This window comes from Trachypithecus francoisi, unplaced genomic scaffold (assembly GCF_009764315.1).
Source record: "Trachypithecus francoisi isolate TF-2019V2 unplaced genomic scaffold, Tfra_2.0 Lachesis_group6, whole genome shotgun sequence".
Classification (NCBI taxonomy): domain Eukaryota; kingdom Metazoa; phylum Chordata; class Mammalia; order Primates; family Cercopithecidae; genus Trachypithecus; species Trachypithecus francoisi.
Window position 1 is genome coordinate 90731695 of NW_022681471.1, and position 22126 is coordinate 90753820.

At 44.6% G+C, this 22126-nt stretch overlaps 1 protein-coding gene across 1 annotated transcript in view; it reads left to right on the forward strand.

Moving 5' to 3' along the window:
* LOC117078246 (X antigen family member 3) overlaps positions 1-22126 on the forward strand; it is a 39688-nt gene that overhangs the window by 9347 nt on the left and 8215 nt on the right. The gene's annotated exons all lie outside the window — the stretch shown is intronic.

The window sequence follows — 22126 nt, forward strand, 5'->3', positions numbered from 1 at the left end:
CTTTCTCTGTGGGCATTTAGTGCTATAAATTTCCCTCTACACACTGCTTTAAATGTGTCCCAGAGATTCTGGTATGTGTATCTTTGTTCTCATTGGTTTCAAAGAACATCTTATTTCAAGGCAGAGATCTTAAGACTGTGGCAATAAGACACCAAGTTCCAGCCTGACTAATATAGCATCACATGACAAATAGGCCCTGAAAGAAGTCAAAGTATTTCACCCGACAATATATTTCTTCGACACATTTTGAAATAGGCCTACAAAGCCATCTCTTGTGAGGAAGTCTACATTCTGTAGAGAATCCCTTTCCTTTCCAGGTCTTTTTCCTGGTCTAGGAGAGAATAAGCTAAGAGTCCAGCAACTTTTAAGGTCTGATAAGAAACATTTACAGTCTATTCCCTCTGAAGCCTGCTACCTCGGGACTTCATTGGCATAATAAGAACCTTGGTCTCCAAAACCCCTAATCTTAACCCAGACACTCCCTTCTATGGATTGGAGGTCTTTAGATAAACTCAAGCAATTGCCAATCAGAAAATCTTTGAATCCACTTATGACCTGTAAGACCCCACCCCCAACGCCCACCAACTTGTAGTTGTCCTGCCTTTTCAGAATGAACCAGTGTACATCGCACATGCATTGATTGATGTCTTATGTCTCCCTAAAGTGTATAAACCAAAGCTGTACCCTGACGACCTTGGGGATGTTTCGTCAGGACCTCCTGAGGTTGCGTCAGCGGCACGTCCTTAACCTTAGCAAAATAAACTTCTAAATTGATTGAGACTTGTCTTGGGTACGTTTTGGTTCATAACTTCTAACATTTCCTAGATTCCCTTGTGGAGGGTTTGCTGTCTGCCACCTACCACGTCTTCTTTGGGGAATGTCAGATCCAGGGCAGGGATTTCTGTTGATTTGATTCCCTGAGGTATCCCCACACCTCAAGAAGTACCTGGCACGTAGAAAGCCTTACATATTTATTGCCTGAAGGAACATATCTGCCTCCCCCACTAGACTGTGACACCATTCAGGGTCTCATTCTCCCCCGTGTGACGGAGTCCTCTATGCATCCTTGCATCATGGTGCAAAGAGCCTTACAAAATAACAGAATTAAACCATGCATGTCTTAGAGACAGAGGGGACATTCTGGGGGTAGTTTCTACTTTCTTCAGCACAACACACATTTCTCTTGAATGGTCTGTGCCTGTGCCCATTACTCCTACATTCCAGCTGAGACGGTCTCAGGCCCACGCCTCCTCCTGGCCACAGATGGCCTCTACCTGTGTCCCCTCCCTTCCCTAGCCCTGAATTCTGCATTCAGAAGCTCTGTGTGTTTGCAGGAAAGGGCTGAGATGCCACTCTGTAGATCCTCATCATGTAAAGGTGAAGTTAAGCTCTGGAAAAAAAGATTCAAACAGCTAGAGGCTCTTGCAATCCCACCAGGGCACAGGGGATCCTGGGTTGGACTTGTGTGTTCTGGAGAGATGCAAGAGGGAGGTTGTGTCCAGGTTATTTTCTTTCTCTTTCTTTCTTTCTTCTTCTTTTTTTTTTTTTTTATTATACTTTAAGCTCTAGGGTACATGTGCACAACGTGCAGGTTTTTACATATGTATACATGTGCCATGTTGGTGTGCTGCCCATTAACTCATCATTTACATTAGGTATATCTCCTAATGCTATCCCTCCCCCTTACCCCCTCCCCAGAACAGGACCCGGTGTGTGATGATCCCCTTCCTGTGTCCAAGTGATGTCATTGTTCAATTCCCACCTATGAGTGAGAACATGCGGTATTTGGTTTTCTGTTCTTGCGAAAGTTTGCTGAGAATGATAGTTTCCAGCTGCACCCATGTCCCTACAAAAGACACGAACTCATCCTTTTTTATGGCTGCATAGTATTCCATGGTGTATATGTGCCACATTTTCTTAATCCAGTCTGTCACTGATGGACATTTGGGTTGGTTACAAGTCTTTGCTATTGTGAATAGTGCCGCAATAAACATACGTGTGCATGTGTCTTTATAGCACAATGACTTATAATCCTTTGGGTATATCCCCAGTAATGGGATGGCTGGGTCTAATGGTATTTCTAGTTCTAGATCCTTGAGGAATCACCACACTGTTTTCCACAATGGTTGAACTAGTTTACAGTCCCACCAACAGTGTAAAAGTGTTCCTATTTCTCCACATCCTCTCCAGCTCCTGTTGTTTCCTGATTTTTTGATGATTGCCATTCTAACTAGTGTGAGATGGTATCTCATTGTGGTTTTGATTTGCATTTCTCTGATGGCCAGTGATGATGAGCATTTTTTCATGTGTCTGTTGGCTGTATGCATGTCTTCTTTTGAGAAATGTCTGTTCATATCCTTTGCCCAATTTTTGATGGGTTTGTTTGTTTTTTTCTTGTAAATTTGTTTGAGTTCTTTGTAGATTCTGGATATTAGCCCTTTGTCAGATGAGTAGATTGCAAAAATTTTCTCCCATTCTGTAGATTGCCTGTTCACTCTGATGGTAGTTCCTTTTGCTGTGCAGAAGCTCTTTAGTTTAATTAGATCCCATTTGTCAATTTTGGCTCTTGTTTCCATTGCTTTTGGTGTTTTAGACATGAAGTCCTTGCCCATGCCTATGTCCTGAATGGTATTACCGAGCTTTTCTTCTAGGGTTTTTATGGTATTAGGTCTAACATTTAAGTCTCTGATCCATCTTGAATTAATTTTCATATAAGGAGAAGAAAAGGATCCAGTTTCAGCTTTGTATTTATGGCTAGCCAGTTTTCCCAGCACCATGTATTCAATAGGGAATCCTTTCCCCATTTCTTGTTTTTGTCAGGTTTGTCAAAGATCAGATGGCTGTAGATGTATGATATTATTTCTGAGGGCTCTGTTCTGTTCCATTGGTCTATATCTCTGTTTTGGTACCAGTATCATGCTGTTTTGGTTACTGTAGCCTTGTAGTATAGTTTGAAGTCAGGTAGTGTGATGCCTCCAGCTTTGTTCTTTTGACTTAGGATTGTCTTCGCAATGCGGGCTCTTTTTTGGTTCCATATGAACTTTAAAGTAGTTTCTTCCAATTCTGTGAAGAAAGTCATTGGGAGCTTGATGGGGATGGCACTGAATCTATAAATTACCTTGGGCAGTATGGCTATTTTCCCAATATTGATTCTTCCTATCCATGAGCATGGTATATTCTTCCATTTGTTTGTGTCCTCTTTGATTTCACTGAGCAGTGGTTTGTAGTTCTCCTTGAAGAGGTCCTTTACATCCCTTGTAAGTTGGATTCCTAGGTATTTTATTCTCTTTGAAGCAATTGTGAATGGGAGTTCACTCATGATTTGGCTCTCTGTTTGTCTGTAGCTGGTGTATAAGAATGCTTGTGATTTTTGCACGTTGATTTTGTATCCTGAGACTTTGCTGAAGTTGCTTATCAGCTTAAGGAGATTTTGGGCTGAGACAATGGGCTTTTCTAAATATACAATCATGTCATCTGCAAACAGGGACAATTTGACTTCTTCTTTGCCTAACTGAATACCCTTGATTTCTTTCTCTTGCCTGACTGCCCTAGCCAGAACTTCCAACACTATGTTGAATAGGAGTGGTGAGAGAGGGCATCCCTGTCTTGTGCCAGTTTTCAAAGGGAATGCTTCCAGTTTTTGCCCATTCAGTATGATATTGGCTGTGGGTTTGTTATAAATCGCTCTTATTATTTTGAGATACGTTCCATCAATACTGAATTTATTGAGAGTTTTTAGCATGAAAGGCTGTTGAATTTTGTCAAAGGCTTTTCTGCATCTATTGAGATAATCATGTGGTTCTTGTCTTTGGTTCTGTTTATATGCTGGATTACGTTTATTGATTTGCATATGTTGAACCAGCTTTGCATCCCAGGGATGAAGCCCACTTGATCATGTTGGATAAGCTTTTTGATGTGCTGCTGGATTCGGTTTGCCAGTATTTTATTGAGGATTTTTGCATTGATGTTCATCAGGGATATTGGTCTAAAATTCTCTTTTTTTGATGTATCTCTGTCAGGCTTTGGTATCAGGATGATGTTGGCCTCGTAAAATGAGTTAGGGAGGATTCCCTCTTTTTCTATTGATTGGAATAGTTTCAGAAGGAATGGTACCAACTCCTCCTTGTACCTCTGGTAGAATTTGGCTGTGAATCCGTCTGGTCCTGGGCTTTTTTTGGTTGGTAGGCTATTAATTATTGCCTCAATTTCAGAGCCTGCTATTGGTTTATTCAGGGATTCAACTTCTTCCTGGTTTAGTCTTGGGAGAGTGTCCAGGAAATTATCCATTTCTTCTAGGTTTTCTGGATTATTTGTGTAGAGGTGTTTATAGTATTCTCTGAGGGCAGTTTGTATTTCTGTGGGGTCGGTGGTGATATCCCCTTTATTATTGTTTATTGCATCTATTTGATTCTTCTCTCTTTTCTTCTTTATTAGTCTTGCTAGTGGTCTATCAATTTTGTTGATCTTTTCAAAAATCCAGCTCCTTGATTCATTGATTTTTTTGGAGGATTTTTTGGGTTTCTATCTCCTTCAGTTCTGCTCTGATCTTAGTTATTTCTTGCCTTCTGCTAGCTTTTGAATGTGTTTGCTCTTGCTTCTCTAGTTCTTTTAATTGTGATGTTAGGGTGCCAATTTTAGATCTTTCCTGCTTTCTCTTGTGGACATTTAGTGCTATAAATTTCCCTCTACACACTGCTTAAATGTGTCCCAGAGATTCTGGTATGTTGCATCTTTGTTCTCATTGTTTCAAAGAACATCTTTTTTTCTGCCTTCATTTCGTTATGTACCTAGTAGTCATTCAGGAGCATGTTGTTCAGTTTCCATTATTTGAGCAATTTTGATTGAGTTTCTTAATCCTGAGTTCTAGTTTGATTGTGCTGTGGTCTGAGAGACAGTTTGTTATAATTTCTGTTCTCCTGCATTTGCTGAGGAGTGCTTTACTTCCAACTATGTGGTCAATTTTGGAAAAAGTGCAATGTGGTGCTGAGAAGAATGTATATTCTGTTGATATGGGGTGGAGATTTCTGTAGATGTCTATTAGGTCCGCTTGGTGCAGAGTTAAGTTCAATTCCTGGATATCCTTGTTAACTTTCTGTCTCGTTGATCTGTCTAATGTTGACAGTGGGGTGTTAAAGTCTCCCATTATTACTGTATGGAGTCTAAGTCTCTTTGTAAGTCTCTAAGGACTTGCTTTATGAATCTGGGTGCTCCTGTATTGGGTGCATATATATTTAGGATAGTTAGCTCTTCCTGTTGAATTGATGCCTTTACCATTATGTAATGGCCTTCTTTGTCTCTTTTGATCTTTGATGGTTTAAGTCTGTTTTATCAGAGACTAGGATTGCAACCCCTGCTTTTTTTGTTTTCCATTTGCTTGGTAGATCTTCCTCCATCCCTTTATTTTGAGCCTATGTGTGTCTCGGCATGTTAGATGGGTCCCCTGAATACAGCAAACTGATGGGTCTTGACTCTTTATCCAATTTGCCAGTCTGTGTCTTTTAATTGGACCATTTAGTCCATTTACATTTAAGGTTAATATTGTTGTGTGTGAACTTGATCCTGTCTTTATGATATTAGCTGGTTATTTTGCTCACTAGTTGATGCAGTTTCTTCCTAGCATGGATGGACTTTACATTTTGACATGTTTTTGCAATGGCTGGTACTGGTTGTTCCTTTCCATGTTTAGTGCTTCCTTCAGGATCTCTTGTAGGGAAGGCCTGATGGTGACAAAATCTCTAAGCATTTGCTTATCTGGAAAGGATTTTATTTCTCCTTCACTTATGAAACTTAGTTTGGCTGGATATGAAATTCTGGGTGAAAATTCTTTTCTTTAAGAATGTTGAATATTGGCCCCCACTCTCTTCTGGCTTGGAGGGTTTCTGCTGAGAGATCTGCTGTTAGTCTGACGGGCTTCCCTTTGTGGGTAACCCGAGCTTTCTCTCTGGCTGCCCTTCAGATTTTTTCCTTCATTTCAACTTTGGTGAATCTGACAATTATGTGTCTTGGAGTTGCTCTTCTCGAGGAGTATCTTTGTGGCATTCCCTGTATTTCTTGAATTTGAATGTTGGCCTGCCTTACTAGGTTGGGGAAGTTCTCCTGGATGATATCCTGAAGAGTGTTTTCCAACTTGGTTCTGTTTTCCCCGTCACTTTCAGGCACCCCAATCAGACGTAGATTTGGTCTTTTCACATAGTCCCATATTTCTTGGAGGCTTTGTTCATTTCTTTTTCCTCTTTTTTCTCTACACTTCTCTTCTCGCTTCATTTCATTCGTTTGATCTTCAATCGCTGATACTCTTTCTTCCAGTTGATTGAGTCGTTACTGAAGCTTGTGCATTTGTTACGTAGTTCTCGTGTTATGGTTTTGATCTCTATCAGTTCTTCTAAGGTCTTGTCTGCATTGATTATTCTAGTTATCCATTCATGCATTCTTTTTTCAAAGTTTTTGATTTCTTTGTGCTGATTACGTAGTTTCTCCTTTAGCTCTGAGAAGTTTGATTGACTGAAGCCTTCTTCTTTCAACTCGTCAAAGTCATTCTCCATCCAGCTTTGTTCCATTGCTGGCGATGAGCTGCGTTCCTTTGGAGGGGGAGATGTGCTCTGATTTTTTGAATTTTCAGCTTTTCTGCACTGCTTTTTCCCCATCTTTGTGGTTTTATCTGCCTTTGGTCTTTGATGATGGTGACGTACTGATGGGGTTTTGGTGTGGGTGTCCTTTCTGTTTGTTAGTTTTCCTTCTAACAGTCAGGACCCTCAGCTGCAGGTCTGTTGGAGTTTGCTTGAGGTCCACTCCAGACCCTGTTTGCCTGGGTATCAGCAGCGGAGGCTGCAGAAGATAGAATATTGCTGAACAGCGAGGGTTGCTGTCTGATTCTTGCTCTGGAAGCTTCATCTCAGGGGTGTACCCCGCCGTGTGAGGTGTGAGGTGTCGGTCTGCACCTAGTGGGGGATGTCTCCCAGTTAGGCTACTCAGGGGTCAGGGATCCATTTGAGCAGGCAGTCTGTCCGTTCTCAGATCTCAACCTCTGTGCTGGGAGATTCACCGCTGTCTTCAAAGCTGTCAGACAGGGGCATTTACCTCTGCCGAGGTTTCTGCTGCTTTTTGTTTAGCTATGCCCTGTCCCCAGAGGCGGAGTCTACAGAGGCAGGCAGGCCTCCTTGAGCTGTGGTGGCCTCTACTCAATTCGAGCTTCCTGGTGCTTTGTTTACCTATTTAAGCCTTAGCAATGGCGGGCGCCCCTTCCCCAGCCTCGCTGCTGCCTTGCAGTTAGATCTCAGACTGCTGTGCTAGCAAGGAGGGAGGCTCCGTGGGCGTGGGACCCTCTGGGCCAGGTGTGGGATATAATCTCCTGGTGTGCCGTTTGCTAAGACCCTTGGTAAAGCGCAGTATTAGGTTGGGAGTTACCCGATTTTCCAGGTGTTGTGTGTCTCAATTTCCTTTGGCTAGGAAAAGGAATTCCCTTCCCCCTTGTGCTTCCCAGGTGAGGCAATGCCTCGCCCTGCTTCAGCTCTCACTGGTCGGGCTGCACCCGCGGACCAGCGCCAACTGTCCGACACGCCTTAGTGAGATGAACCGGGTACCTCAGTTCAAAATGCAGAAATCACCCCTCTTCTGTGTCACTCACGCTGGGAGCTGGAGGCTAGAGCTGTTGGAGCTGTTCCTATTCAACCATCTTGGGTGCGCCTGTGTCCAGGTTATTTTCTAGGTGTCAGTGACATCTAGCAGTAGACAGACTACATGACCCAGGAACACATGGGCAGGTCTTGCTCATCCCCGAGAGAGAGGGTCCCTGCTCTGTGTCCTTTGTCAGAGACACAGAAGAAACTCCTCCCCACAGTGAGATCTCCACAAGTGGTGCTGACGGGGACCTGTGACTCTCAAAGCAGTCGCATGACTCCAACCCCAGGGGTGGCTGTGAAGGAAGCTGGCCGTGTAAACTCAGGGGTCTAGATAAGTAAGCCTGGCTGTGGCAGGCTGGAGTGGGCGAGTCTGGGAAAGTCAACTCGAGACAACCTCTCACTGACTGTACAGGGTGAGACCCAAATATCAGGAGAAGGTCACAAACATCTCATGTCCGAACTTTGCTGTGTGACAGTGTCTCTCATGCTGGAGATGATCTCCCAAACAGCTTAGACGTTTCAATACCTGGAACACGGAACCAAAGACAGACCAGGCCTCCCTCCAAAACATACATCTCCTACCAGCTCTGAAACGTCCTACCCTGGACACACACTCTGAGATACCTCAGGGACCTCACAGGGTGGGTCACAAAGCTCAAGAGACCCCAACGACATAGAAAACCCAGATAACAACCCAGGAACGAGCAGCTCAGAGACCTCAACCCTGGACACACAACGCTGAACAGTTCACAGAACTCAGACCCCTCTGAGAACTCAGTGAAGGAGAACACAGACACTCAACCTACTCAGAGATGTCAGATTCTAAAATTCAGACCCACGTGCAGGTGAGCAACTTTAGAACCTGTGATGTTGAAACCCGGTTACCTCACGGACCTCACACCTCGGACCCAGAAGCCCACAAAACCATAGTGCGCACACCCTGAGATGCGGACACAGAAACAGTTGAGGGGACCAGGACAGGGATCACAGAGGCCTTGGGCACAATGTTCCCTGTAACAGACACCTAGGAGACCTCAGAGTGTGGGACACACCATTCCCACACAGCACCGACTTTACAAGCTGAGACACAGCAACTACTCAACAGGTCAGCAGCCTTAACCCCTGCAGTGCAGACTCATAACCAGGTAGGGAGGACACACTCAGGACGCAGGACCCCAAAAGGATCAGTGACCTTTCGTGAGTTTGGAATAACCTCAGTGTTCTCACAACCTAGGATATAGAGCCCCAAGGGGCGCTATTTTGTCCCATCATTGACACAGACACTCGGGAGAGCTCAAACCCTACTTCCTGAAATCAGAAATGCTCCCACGCCTTGCATTCTAGACACAATACCTAAAGCAGATCAGACACCTCACACGCTGGGAGAGAACTCTAACCAGCCCAGAGGACTGTCGCTCTGGATATAAGCCTTCCACAACTCAGAGACCTGCCGACCTGGAACACTACCTCCAAATTGGTCAGAGACCTCAGAATCTGTGCCCAGAGCCTGAAAGAGCTCAGCAGAATGACATCTTGCACTGGAGACACCTGAAAAGTCACTTGGTACGGGACACGTGTCAGATGCAGTCACAGCAGAGATCACCCAGGCTCATAAGGCAGACACAGAGACAGAGGGAGACAGAGACAGACAGAGTCAAAGGGAGCAATGAGGTCGGGGAGGGATTGAGGATTAGGGAGAGCATTTCTGGACAGCTTCTGTCCTCAGAGAGTCAGCCTCCATCTCAGGACCCGGGCCAAGGCAGCCGAGTAACTTCTTGTTTTCCAGGTGAAGGAAGACCTCGGTTTCTGCCCTCAGAGGCTGTTTCTGGGCCTAGGCCACACCTAGGAGGACAGGAGCTGGCCCGGACACACAGCAGAGCCCTTTACCCATCAAAATGGGGATCCATTCTAGGTTTGGAGGGTTCATGCCATCGTGAGGTGGAACCCTGTGCCCCTAAGGCCCCAACTGCCCTTCTCCTGAGGTGCTGCTGTCCCGGTGTGGAGAAGGGGTGTCTGTGCCCCGGTGGAATAAGAGCATGAGCCTGTGCTGCTTACAAAAGTGCTGGAAGCTTCCCCCAGCCCTGGAACTGCTTGTCCACACCCTCTTCATCCGCCCTGAGCAACTCTGCTTCAGCCTCCTGGGCAAGTGCACTCAGGAGGCACGGTGGCCACCTGGCTTCTCTCTGCCCTCTGTGACCCTGAACAGAAGGACACCTGCAGATCCTTTGAAAGGGAATGAAGCAGAGGCAGCTAAAGTGGAGGCTGAAGCAGCTGGCTGTGCTGTGCTGAGGCTCCGTGGCACAGATCAAGAGCTGACGCTCAGGGGCGCTGCTATCCCCCCACCAACCATCCTTCCTATGCCCCTAGAGACCCATCCCCCTCCTCTCAATGCCTGATTCTGCTTTACAGGAGACAGGACATGAGGGTATCCATGCTTGCTGCGGGCTTTGTGCAAACGGAAGGAGCACAGTTATCTCCTGCCCCATCTCCTCTAGACCAATTCTAGGGCAGGGCTATTTGCTCATGGATGAAAACAGCTGTAAGGCTGTGGAATTCGGCGACTGAGGCCCAGGTGGGCCTGGCCGGTGGGCTTCGTCCTCCTGGCAGACACACTCAGTCGCCCACCTCTGATTCCCTGGTGGACGTGCACTCCCACAGGACCACAGGACTCCAGTGTCACATCTCCAGCATTTCCTCCAGCGCTCTGAACACAGTCCAGGTTTAATCAGTGCCTGGTGGGATGCTCTTTGACTGAAGAACCCAGCTCCTTAGCTACGCTCACCCAAACACCTGTCCCTGCTTAATGCCTAAAATCCCATATTTAGGCTGGACACAATGGCTTACTCCTATAATCCCAGCTTCTCGAAGGCTGAAGTGGGAGGATCAGTTGAGGCCAGGAGTTCAAGAGCAGTCTGAGCAACATAGTGAGACCCTGTCTCTACATAAAAAATTAAAAATGAGCTGGGCGCTGGAAACCATCATTCTCAGCAAACTATCGCAAGAACAGGAAACCAAATGCCGCATGTTCTCACTTATAGGTGGGAATTAAGCAATGAGATCACTTGGACACAGGAAGGGGAACATCACACACTGGGGCCTGTCGTGGGGAGGGGGGAGGTGGGAGGGATAGCATTAGGAGATATACCTAATGTAAATGATGAGTTCATGGGTGCAGCACGCCAACATGGCACATGTATACATATGTAACAAACCTGCACGTTGTGCACATGTGCCCTAGAACTTAAAGTATAATAATAAAAAAAACATGAGCTGGGAAGGGTTGTAAGCACCTGGAGTCCCAGGTACTCAGGAGGCTGAGGTGGGAGGAAGGTTTGGGCCCGGTAGGTTGAGGCTGCAGTGAGCCTTGATTGTGCCATCACATTCCAACCTGTGTGACAGAGCAAGACCCTGAATCAAAAAAAATTTAAATAAAAAAAATCTCATATTTACTTATTTACTAAAGATTGATTTACAAAAGATTGAAAAGATTTACAAACTATTCATTAGACAGGGTATTAATATCCAGGATATACAAGGAAGTTGAACATCTCAGCAACAACAAAAATCATCCAAGCTCAAATAAGGAAATGATCAGAATAGATATTTCTCAAAGGAAGACCTACAAATGGCCAAAAAATGTATGAGAAAATGCTCAGCATCACTAATCATCAGGGAAATGCAAATCAAAACCACAATGAGAGCTGGCTGAGATGGAGCAGGCCTGTAGTCCCAGCTACTTAGGAAGCCAAGGGAGGAGGAATGCTTGAGCTCAGGACTTCAAGACAGCCTGGGTGACATAATGAGGCCCTGTCTCCAGAAAAGAAAAGAAATAATAGTAAAACCACAATGAGTTATCATCTCACACAGTTACAATACCTGTTATCAAAAAGACAAAACAAACAAACAAACAAATGCTGGCAATCTCACCCAGCTATTCTCAAAAAGACAAAAAATAACAGACACTGGCAAGGATGCAGAGAAAAAGGAACTGTCATACCCTATTGGTGAGAATTTAAACTGGTAGAGACACCATGGAGAACAAAAGAGAGGTTCCTCCAAAAACTACGATAGAACCACCATATGATCCAGCAATCCCACTACTGGGCATTTATTCAAGGGAAAGGAAATCAGCATATCAAAGAGACATCTGCGCTCCCACATTGATTACAGCACTATGCACAATAGCCACACTATGGAATCAGTCTAGATGAATGGATGAAGAAAATGTGGTACACGTACACAATGCAATACTTTTCAGCCCTAAAAAAGAATGAAATTCCATCATTCTCAGCAATCCTGGGTGGAAGTGGAGGACTTTATGTTAAGTGAAATAAGCCAGGACTTTATGTTAAGTGAAATAAGCCAGGAACAGACCTGAGCGTCAGCTCTTGGTCTCTGCCACGGAGCCTCAGCACAGCACGGCCAGCTGCTTCAGCCTCCAATTTAGCTGCCTCTGCTTCACTCCCTTTCAGAGGATCTTAAACACCACATGCTGTCACTCATATGTGGAAGCTAAAAAATGCTAATCTCATAGCAATAAAAAGTAGAACAGAGGATACTAGAGGCTGGAAAGGGTAAGGGGTGGTGGGGATAGGGAGAGATTTGTTAAAGGATACAAAATTACAGCTTGATAGGAGAAGTAAGTTACAGTGTTCCACAGCATTGTAGGATGACTGTAATTAACAACAATATAAAAAATATATATATATTATATAGGCTGGGCGTGGTGGCTCACACCTGTAATCCCAGCACTTTGGGAGACTGAGGTGGGCGGATCATCTGAGGTCAGGAGTTTGAGACCAGCCTGGTCAACATGGCGAAACACCGTCTCTACTAAAAATACAAAAATTAGCCAGGCGTGGTGGCGGTTGCCTGTGATCCCAGCTACTCAGGAGTCTGAGACAGGAGAATCGCTAGAGCCTGGGAAGTGGAGGTTGCAGTGAACTGAGATTGCGCCACTGCACTCCAACCTGGGTGACAGAGCAAGACTCTGTCTAGAAAAGTTAAACAAATAATGTATAGTTTCAAATAGCTAGGAGGACATTGAATATTCCCAACACAAAGAAATGATGAACGTTTGAGACAATCCATATGCTAATTACTCTGCTTTGATCACTATACATTATATGTATGAAAATATCACTACTTATATATGTGTATATATATGTACAATTATTATGCCAATTTATAAAACAAAAACAAAGAAGAAATACAATTGATTTTTGCATACTGGTATCTTGTACCCTGAATCTGAAGTATTGTGTTATATTGAAAAGAACTACAGCAACAACACAACTGAAGGCCAGTTCAGCTACTGAAAAGATTGATTCAAACCCCAACACCAATGCCCTGGCAGAAAAAGAAAAGAAAAGAAGGCACACTACATACAGAGGAACAAATTTAAAGTCATCCATCAGACTTCTCATCGAATCTGTGCAACCCAGAACTTTCTAATCAGCACAAACAATTTTTTTAAATGAAGGTGACATAAACATGTTTACACAAACAGGTAAACAAACAAAAGTGGGGAGAAAAGTCATTGTCAACAGATTTGTCCTACAAAACATGTTAAAGGAAGATCTTGGTTCAGAAGGAAAATAGAAGGAAATTTGGATCTACACACAGAACTTCACAGTGCTGGACATGGAACAATTGTGGGAAAGTACAAGATTTTTTTTTTTGGAGATGGAGTTTCCCTCTGTCACCCAAGCTGGAGTGCAGTGGCATGATCTCAGCTCACTGCAACCTCTGCCTTCTGGTTTCAAGGGATTCTCCTGCCTTAGCCTGCTGAGTAACTGTGACTATAGGCGCACGCCTCCACGGCTGGCTAATTTTTTTGTATTTTAGTAGAGACGGGGTTTCACCATGTTGCCCAGCCTGGTCATGAACTCCTGAGCTCAGGCAATCCACCTGCCTCGGCCTCCCAAAGTGCTGGGATTACAGAAGTGAGCAGCCGATTAAAAAAAAAAATTAATTTTCTCATTTAGAAAAAAGGTCTCCCTATGTTGCCTAGGCTTCTCTCAAACCTCTGGGCTCAAGCAATCCTCCTGCCTCAGCCTCCCAAAGTGTTGAGATTACAGGTGTGAGTCATCATGCTCAGTCGAGATTTTTTCTTGTAGCTAATCTCTTTAAAAGAAAATTGGCCCAGGTAGGGTGGTTCACGCCTGTAATCCCAGTACTTTGGGAGGACGAGGCGGGTGGATCACATCAGGAGATTGAGACCATATTGGCAACGTGGTGAAACCCCGTCTCTACTAAAGTACAAAAAATTAGCCGGCGTGTTGGCGCCTGCCTGTAATCCCAGCTGCTTGGGAGGCTGAGGCGGGGGAATCGCTTGAACCGGGGAGGCGGAGGTTGCAGTGAGCTGAGATTGCGTGCGCCACTGCACTGCAGTCTGGCGATAGAGCAAGACTCCGTCTAAAATAAAAAAAAAAAGAAAGAAAGAAAATTGGCTGTCAAATAGTAACAATGTATTGTGGGGTTCTGACATGGGTAGAAATATAATGTGAGACAACCACAGCAGAAAGCTGGGGAGAAAGGAAATGGAAGCATACAGCTGTAGGAGGCTTACAGTGTACATGAAGTGGTAGGATATTACTTGATGTCTGGCAGGAATTTTTGCATTTTATGTGTAGGATCAGTAGATTGACCATTATCCTACAATTTGACATAAACTCCATGAGGGCAGGGATGGGTCTTTTTTTATTGTATGCCCCAGACACTCAGCACAGTACCTAGAACATAGTTGGGGTTTGGCAAATGACTGTTCAACAAATGAAGTCTTTTTTTTTTTTTTTTTTTTTTTTTTGAGACGGAGTCTTGCTCTGTCACCCAGGCTGCAGGCTGGAGTGCAGTGGCGCCATCTCGGCTCACTGCAAGCTCCGCCTCCCGGGTTCACGCCATTCTCCTGCCTCAGCCTCCAGAGTAGCTGGGACTACAGGCACCCGCCACCACGCCTAGCTAATTTTTTGTATTTTTAGTAGAGACGAGGTTTCACCGTGTTAGCCAGGATGGTCTCGACGATCTCCTGACCTCGTGATCCGCCCGCCTGGGCCTCCCAAAGTGCTGGGATTATAGGCGTGAGCCACCATGCCTGGCACCCCCCGCTTTTTTTTTTTTTTGAGACAGGGTCTCACTATATGGCCCAGGCTGGAGTGCAGTGCCTCGATCATGGCTCACTGCAACCTCCGCCTCCTGGGCAGAGGAAAGCGACTTTATTTCAGAGAGCCAGCAAGCCGAGACGATGATGGATTAATGTCCTGTGGATCCATCTTAAGGGGGATGAATCTCAAGCTTCTTTTTACATTGGGCAAGAGAGAATCAGGAAAGGGTGAGGTCAGGAGGAGAATGGTGACCACAGACATCTAACTGTCAACGGGAGCCCGGGGAGGTTGCAAAACGTCTTTGTCCTTGGTCAGGTCACAGTGTTCCCATAAACCTTTCACAGAACATTGCCGCTTGTGTGTACACCCTTCTCATCTCCTCGGGGCTGGGTTCCGAAAGGGACTATTATCATCCTTGCTTTGAAGTTAAACCCTACACTAAATTCCTCCCATAGTTAGCTTGGCCTACGTGTGGGAATGAGCAAAGGCAGTTAGCTCCTCAGGTCAGAAGCAAGACAGAGCAAGCCCTGGTCGATTTCTTTCACTATTTCAGGTGCGCCCTCCCTCTGTTACACACACACACATGCACACAAACACACACACACACCCATGTTACCCTGGCACTGATTCAGATCAGTGGGCAGCTTCTGGGCAGCCACGCTGACCTGCATTAGGAGGCTGAAGGGCACTGGGACTTTATCTCGATGTTGGCTTCAAAGCTTCCCGAAGGTGCCATGGCATGACACACAGCCGGGCTGAAGAGCTTTCTGGGTGTGTGGGTGGCAAGGGCCGGGGGACCTTCATACCATCATACTGGTGTCTTGTACCCTGAATCAGAAGTATTGTGTTATGTTGAAAATAACTGCAGCAATATAATTTATGTGCTCAGTGCCCCCTTGTCACAGCTTTTGGTGAATCTTCAGAATGCTCATCACTAGGAACAATCATTCCTTCACACACCTCGGGCCAGGGAAGCTTCTCACCACAGTAGTGGAGCACTCCATCGTTTTAGCAGAAGAACAAACCTAGGAAACAGAAGCTTAGCCACTTGTGCACTAGTAATGTTATAGATCACATTGGCATTCACTCCCCCAATTCTTCTTTCAGGGACCAACCCAACCCAACCCTGCTCATCCCAAACTAATGACCACAACAACATATACATGCCTCTTGCTTTGCACTGATGGCATCATTGGGGGAGCGTTGAGTCTAACTATTGCACTATGTGTTTTCTCCGTTTCCCTGATCTGAATCTGTGGGCTTCCGGATACCAAGATAGGTGTCCCAGGCCACTCTCTGAAGTGATAATGCTGCAGGTGGGCCAGGCCTTGACCTCAGTACAGCTCACCAGCAGCAGCACCTTGCCAGGGCCAAGAGCTGCCCAATTGTGTTGCTGGAGCTGAAGGAGAGGAAAGGTCTAAAGAGACGTCATAAAGATCTCCATCTCGATAACACAGCAGCCTCCTCTTACAGACATGCGGGTGTTTTGGTTTCTTTCAACATGTACCGACTGTGGCATTTTCCAGGATGCCTGGGGTCTTCAGCTAACCTTCCATCCACACCACCCTGCCTCCCCCACTGCCCCTCTCTACCCTACCCCAAACCTTCCTTCTGTTTTAAATGCTGCCCACGAGGGTCACTGACTGGTTTTCCTCCTGATAAGGATATCAAAACACCTTTTACCCCTAATCCTCAAGATACCTAAAAGAATGAGTCTTCAGAACATCTATCTTAAAAATTATTATGGCAACAGTGGCTGAGTAATAATAGCAAAGAAAACGCAAGTAAAACAGTGAAAGGAATGTTGTTTCAAAATGATTGAGAGTTTCCCACTTAGAGAACAACACTTCATATGTGGCATGTTCCTTTCCAGGCTTTTTTTCTATGCTTTTTTTTTTTTTTTTTTTTAAATTATGAGATTGGAGAATAAGTAGTGTGTTTTACTACAGCTGTTGTTTTATTTAGTATTTTACCAAAGCTATTTCGCATAATGACAGTGACAGAGATGTTGCTGCTAACATCCGTGGTAGCAAACACATACAGAAAGCAGAGACTGCCTTTGTGCTTTCCTGGTATTGACTCGTCACCGTGTATTATCGAATGCACTCAAGAGACCTCATGTTCAATCCACACGCAGATAATGTCATCTCATGAATGATGCTGGACACTTTCACTTGTTTTGTGATCTGGAGGATCATTCCACACTGCAGCGCATTCCAGAGTGTCAGGGTTGGATTGCATGTGTCTGTACACCCCTCTCCAGCCTGGGTACCAATCTGACTCTGCCCTTGCTGGCGAGGTGACTTTGGGCAAGTTCCTTAGTCTCTTAATGTGTCTCAGTTTCCTGTTCTATAATAAGAGATGATAACATTAGTAACACACATCTGACAGTGTTGCTATGAGCACTAAGTGACTGTTATTATATATACATATATATATAATTTGAAAATATAGTCTTTTATTATATATTTATATATATATATGGAGAGAGAGAGAGAGAAACAGAGAGAGAGAGAGAGAGAGATGCTAAAAAAGCATCTGGCCTAGAATAAGTATCCAGAAGTGTGAGCTTCTATTCTCACATCTCTGAACTTCTGCTTTCTGCTCTTCCTCATTATTCCTCGCCCCTGTCTGCCCCAGACCTCTCTCCCTGCCCTGCACACCTTCACCTCCCCTCCACACTCCGCTCTCTTTCCCCATTTCCCATTTCCTATGACTCTGGATCTGAGTAAATTGATACCATCTTCTCATGATTTTGCTCAGAAAATATTAGTATCATTGGTCTTTTATTAAGTCACCAATGAATTTATTTTTTTGAGACAAGGTCTTGCTTTCTCACCCAGGCTGGAGTATAGTGGCATGATAATAGCTCACTGCAGCCTTGACCTTCTGCGGTCCAGTGACCCTCCCGCCTCAGCCCCCTGAGTAGCTGAGACTACATATGGGTGCCACCATGCTCAGCTAATTTTTAAACTTTTGTAGGTGTGAGGTCTCGCTGTGTTGTCCAGGCTGGTCTCAAACTCCTGGCTTCAAGTCCTGCCTCAGACTCCCAAAGTGCTGGGATTACAGGTGTGAGCCACTGCACCTGGCCTGTTTGACCCCCCCCTTTTTTTTTTTCCTTTATCTAAGTCTTTGCTCCAGCCCAGAAAACTGTTTTTTTCTCTCCTACTTGGAGGAAAGAGCAATCAAACTTTCAGGATTTTTGCCTATTCAAAGTTCAGCTTTGGCAACATTTGAGTCCTTTCTCCTCCTGCCTGGAGGAGAAAACAAAAGCCAAAGTCAGCACCTGGCTGAACCTTCTCCCAACACCCTGCATTATTCAGCATAGAACAGTGGCTCAGGGATCCCGTGGGTCAATTCTTTTGCCGTTGGAGGGATTACTGTGAAATGCTGTGAGTACATGTATTTTTCACAATAGACAACAGCTCGGCTGCTGCTTCCTGTTATGGGCAAATCCAGTCTCCCAGGTGTTACAGCTTTGTCAGGTCTGCTTCTTCATTCTTTATTCAAAGAAGGCTTTCATCATATTTTAGTGAGTCAGGGTCTTGCTGGTGAATCACACTGTTGCTGCCAGTGTGTCAAGGATCCCCAAGACCACCCTCACTTCCAGTAATTGCCTATGAGGACTCAATGTATAGTTGTGCTCATGGCTAAGACTTATTACAGCAAAAGAATACTGAGCTAAATCAGTAATGGGGAAAGCCCACTGGGCAAAGTCTGGTGGGAACCAGCAAAAGCTCCCAAGAGTCACTTCCCAATGGAGTCACAAAATTTGTCTCTCCAGCAATGAATCGTGACAACATGTGTAAAATGTTACCTACCACGGAAGCTCATTAGAAACTGAGTGCCCCAGGGTTTTACTGGGGACTGGTCACACAGGCACTCTCTGCCTAGCAGGCAACAACATTTCAGATTCCTAGAAGGGAAGCTGGTGTTCAGCATAAAACACATTGCTTGAACAAACAATTTCGGAAGAGTAAACCACTCTTACCAGATGGAGAATGGTGGGAAACCTCCCGAAATCAAGTTTACAGATGCCAGGCAAGGGCCAGTCTTGCAAGCTGGCCTTTCTAAGGATAGTAGTTTCAGTCCTGCTATATTACCTCTTTTTTTGCACAGAACTCAACTACAAAGCTTTAAAATACATAATCAAATCAGACAGAACCAATGGAAAAAAGTCAGCAACATATAGATGAACTGAATGGCACCATGGACTAATTGGATCTAAGTGACACGTAGAGAAAGCTCCTCATAATGACAGCAGACCGTGTATTCCCTCATGGATGGTTTTGAGGGGTTCACGGCTCCAGTGGATGAAGTACCTGCCAACAGGGTGGAAATAGCAAGAGAACAAGGGTGGAACGTGAAGAGGTGACTCAACTACTGCCATCTCATGATAAAACTTTAACATGTGAGGAGTTGCTTTTTCCGGATGAATGAAGAAAGTAGTTTCTTGAGATGAAATCTACTCCCAGTGAAGATGCTGTGAACACTGTGGAAATGACAGCAAAGGATGAATTGATTAGATAATGGCAGGATTTGAGAGATCTGACTCCAATTTATAAAGGAGTTCTACTGTAGGTAAAATACTATCAAGCAGCATTGCCTCCTACAGAGAAATCTTTCTTGAAAGGCAGAGTACATTAATGGAGCAAATTTCATTGTTGTCTTATTTTAAGAAATTGCCACAGCCCTCCATGTAGTATTAGCTTGTTAAAAAGTAAATAGAAAAGAAAATAAATTGCCACAGCCACCCAACTTTCAGCAACCAGCACCCTGATCAGTCAGCAGCCATGCACATCCAGGCAAGACCCTCTACCAGCACAAAAGTTACAACTCACTGAAGGCTCAGATTATCTTTAGCATGTTTTAGCAATACAGTATTTTCCAATTAAGTTATGTACTTTTTTTTTGACATAATACTATTGCACAGTTAACAGATTGTAGTGTAGTGTAAACATCACTTTTATTTTATTTTTATTATTATTTTTAAAATTTTTTATTTCAGTAGGTTTTTGGGGAACAGGTGGTATTTGGTTACATGAATAAGTTCTTTAGTGGTGATTTGTGAGATTTTGGTGCACCCATCACCCGAGAAGTATACACTGAACCCAATTTGTAGTCTTTCATCCCTCAGCCTCCTCCCAACCTTTCCCCTGTGTCCTCAAAGTCCATTGTATCATTCTTATGCCTTTGCATCCACATAGCTTAGTTCCCACTTATGAGTGAGAACATACTATAAACATCACTTTTATATGCACTAGGAAATAAAAAAATGTGTGTGACTTGCTTTACTGTGGTGGTCTGGAACAGTACATGCAATATCTATGATTTATGCCTGCATAAATTTATGAAGGGGACGTGATTTAACATGTAAAAGTCCACCATCTGGCACCTCAAATTCATGTTCTCTCACATCTAAAATACATTCGTCTCATCTCAACATCCTCGAAACTCTTAATTCTTTCCAGCATCAACTCTAAATCCCAAATCTCATTCAAATATCAAAATCAGGAAAGGGTGAGAGTCAGAGTATGTTGTATTCTGGGGCTAAATTATTTTCATCTGTGAACTTGTGAAACCAGACAAGACGTTATCTGCTTCCAAAACAGCATGAAGGTGCAGGCATAGGAGAAAGATTCCCATTCCAAAATGTAGAAGATGGAAGGAGAGAAGGAGTCATGGGATCCAAGCAAGGTTTCAGACTTTAAGAGATTTTAAGGCTTCAGAATGGTCCTCTTTGGCTTGATGCCGTGTCCTCTGGGCCTAGTAGGGTGGCAACTCTTCCCTCTTGGCCCTGAGTGTTAGCCCTGCTCCCTTACCCCTGGGCAGAAGCCCTGTTTTCTGAAATTGAGGAGGTGGCTCTGCCATCTGGAGCTCAGGAAGAGGCATCTGGATTCCTGTTCCCCAGGTCATTGCTGTCTGGCCCTATAGAGGCAGTGGCAGCTTGCCAGCCTCTGCATCTGTAGCTCTCCCATCAAAGTCACTCTTCCTTTATTTTGTCCCATTTCTGTTCCTTTCATTCCAGGCTGGCTGTGCTTCTTTTGGTATAAAATCCTCAAAACATGTTGGCCTCTGACGCAATTCATGGCGTCCATGCCAACAGTCCCTGGATCCTCCATAGATCTTTCCTGGATAAATGCATCTCCTTCCCTGCATTCTGCTGAGATGGTTGACTGGATCCATGACTCACATACCTCATCTCTTTAGCAATCGGTTGTCCGGCTACACCCTTGGCCCTATTTCCAGAGCTTGCTATCTGGATAGGCTGAGAGTCTTCTAAATAATCAAAGGCTGATTCCTTTTTGCTCAGCAATTCTGTCGTTGATTTATTTCTCCTCCCTTGCATTTTGCAACCAGCAGGGAGGAGAAGCCAGGCCACAACTTCCATACTTTGCTTAGAAATGTTCTTAGCTACATACGCAATTTCATCACTTACAAGTTCTACTCTGCATCTAAGAGAATGCAATCTAGCCAAATTCTCTGCCACTTTCTTACAAGGATTGCGTTTCCACGTGTTTCCAATACCGTGTTCCCCATTCCTGTCTGAAAGCTCACCTTCAACATTCATATTTCTAGGAATATTCTGTTCATGATGATGGATGTATTCTCTGAGATGACAGAAACTTTCTCTATAGTTATATAAACACCCCCCACAATGCTAGAAACTCTCCTCCATTTGAATGACCTCACGTAGTGATGCATTCAGAGGAGAGAAGTGATCTGCTGGGAACTCTTAGAGCTTTCCAAACCGGGTCTACCTGTGCTTGCCCTGGCATTCATTCTCTGCCGCCCTTCTGCATACAATGCTCCTAACTGAAGCCAGCCCCCCACCTCAGCTCAGGATCCCATACCTCCCACCTTCTCAGGGGCTTTGCTCCTGCAATGATCATTCTGTCTCCTGAACCACCAACTGCTCCTAAATGGGATCATTCCCCAACCTAAGGGGGGAACTTACCTCCTTCCCCCGTGTCCTTCTATAGCTACTAACATATTTATCTGCTGCCCTTCAAAGTGAAACTGCGTGAACTTATACAACCCACTTCATTGGAGTCATTTTTCAAAATTATATAGAAAGGAAAATGAACCAGAACAGCCAAAACGATTCTGAACTATAACTTTGGGGAACTCACACTACCTAATATCAAGAGTCATGTTAATTCTATAGTAACCCAGAGAACGTGGTACTGGGGAAAAATCAACAGACCAGAATGGAGTCCGGAAATAGGTTCACAGACATGATAAACTTATTTTCAAAAAAGGTGCAAAGGCAATGGAGAAATATTATCTTCTTGAGAAACTGTGTTGTTTTCCCCTTTGCTTCTTGGCCACTACATTCATTGTTCTTTACTCCCGTGGGTCCGTTCCCCATGTTTCTCCTTTGCAGTTCAAATGCTCTTCTGT